The sequence below is a fragment of the Bombyx mandarina genome, chromosome 23 (assembly GCF_030267445.1).
Source record: "Bombyx mandarina strain Sakado chromosome 23, ASM3026744v2".
Taxonomy (NCBI): Eukaryota; Metazoa; Arthropoda; class Insecta; order Lepidoptera; family Bombycidae; genus Bombyx; species Bombyx mandarina.
The window spans coordinates 13,449,296-13,451,822 of record NC_143229.1 but is presented as its reverse complement, the minus strand read 5'-3'; positions in this window follow the sequence as shown (position 1 = coordinate 13,451,822).

Sequence of the window (2,527 nt, the reverse complement as noted above, 5' to 3'; positions counted from 1 at the left end):
TATTTGTATTCTCAATGTGCCTCAAACCTATGCTACCACTCGAAGACAGCGATCACTGATCATTTGGCTGTCTCTCGACTCGCTACATATTGTCAGGTCACGTACTTCAACTATATAAGCGATTTGTACGAGATTCAATTCTATTGCTGTAAATATACCTACAATCGAATTATCAAGTTCGAAATCTTATATGAAATTAATGTAGGTATAATATTTCAGAAAGTTTTTTGGTTTTGGTGGAAAAAAGTTCCTATTAATTTTATTTTTTCTATACATACCTAGATATACTACACAACGAGAAAAGTATGTACAAAAGCAGAGCAAGGATAACTCATAAGGTATAGGATTAAAAAAAGCACTTGTAAAACGAAATAAGAAAATCCAAATTTTTTAATTGAAAAATATGAAAACCTATTGCTAATAGGTATTTTCGGAAATAATATTAACTATCTACCACAATAATGATGATGATATTAATTTATCCCTAATGGGAAAGGCAGAGGAAACCTACCACTACAATTCGTTGACAAAAAAAATATGACCCTAATGTTTCTACCATTTGATTTCCCGCGCCTTAAAACTACATAATATCTAAATAATAACATTTTTCCCGTTACAACAGTTTAATCTAACATTAACGAGAATTGAAAAGAGTACTTCACGGCAGACAGCAGTTTTAAGCTTGGCTGTGTCCTGGTTTTCTGACTTCCATGACCAATGGTGACCACTCGCCGCCGCGCCGTCACGTTGTCATGATATCGTACCTTCGGTAAGACAAGGGCCGAAGTGCTAAAATTTCTGAAAATGAGTTAAATATGCCAAAGTGCCTTAAAAACTAATTTCTACCTGTAGGAACAAAGACATTCACTAGATTCAGTTTATTTTCGTCAGATGGCAAAAGTGTCTTTGTACCATTCGTTCGTTTTTTGGATGATATTGGCGCGACAAAATCTTATTGGTCATTTGCGGCATCGCCCGCGCGAGTAGTGGTTGTATTCTGGACCATAAGGGTCATTAAGGTAAATATGCCTTTTTTTGTTTTATATTTTGGAAATACATGGTCACATTTTGTGTACATAATATGCCTAATTTGAGAGCACATATTTGACAGAAAAAATAAATGTAAAAAAATGGCATTCCACAAAGGAATATGTGGCATATAGATTTAATGTAAACCTTTTAGAAGTAAATTTTATGTTATTTTTTTTATTGTAGTTTTATTTTATCATTGATAAAGATTTTCCTAAGAAAAAGAAGAATAAAGATGTAGAAAATAAGTAGTATTTTCATTTAATAAGTCATTTCAACATAATGTGTACCTTTGGTCGCAACTGCACATTTATTTAAATGTTGGTGGGATAATGGCATAATTGTATGCATACATTAATATTTCATTAAATAATTAGTATAAATAAATAAATAACTCAGTCTTTCAAATTACATATTTATATTCACATGTATAAGGTATATTTTTGCTATAAATAAAATACTATTTTACATTAATATGGGCAGAAAAACACAATCAAAGTCTATAAAAATCTTAAAACGTCTCTCCTGAACATTTTTAAAATTAGCACTTCGGCCCTTGTCCTACCGAAGGTGCGATATGCCTTCAAAAGTACAAAACCGAAATCAAACTTTTACCACGACAACCAGACCACAGACGTTATTTTAGCGCGTAAATGTGTGCGCAGCCATAAGTGTAGTAAGTGTATCTAATTGATGAATGTTACAATCGCGAAAGGACTCTACAGATTGACTCATGCAAAAAACATTGCTCCCAAATGTAGAATAGGCGCTACAAACGTTTACAAAATAATTTTAATCCTTTCACAAATATTTCACATACAGTGATTCTGCGTGCCCAATCAGATATTCTGCAATTACGTTTGAATACCTACCCTTTTCGCATCGTTATAACCGATGACTTGCCTTTTCAATCAATGTCGCAACTTAGTTGAGATGATCATTTGCACCTTAGACGGATACCAAAAAGTAAAGGAATTTATTTATGGAACGGAGAGTTAGCTTGTGTAGATCCGTTTCAAATTGATTTTTAATATCGTTTTTCAAACAAACCCTTGTATGTAAATTAATGAAGGTGTTTTGTTGGTGAATGTTACTCATCATATTGCTTTCATAAAAACGTAGCGAAAACTGCATCGAGTTTTGATTTTTGTCTGCCGTTGTGTCACAGCTATTTTTAGTAGATATTTTTTTTACGATTTCGAGATAATTTGAGGTAAATTCTATAATTCTTTACTACAAAAAGTGTAGGTACACCACACAGCTGTGGGATTACAAAAGTAATTTAGTACACATCTCTTTTTTTTTACACTACGAGGTTTAACTGAATATTCGATTGGGTCAAATTTATGAAGACTCGTGAAATTAATTTTACAAATTTACAACAAGTGAGGCAATGTTTTCCTGTATTACACTTGTCAGATGTCAATGTCTTGTTTTGATAACAATTTTATGTTATAACCGCTTTCCTCATCGAAGGTAGACCCTACCACAGAACACT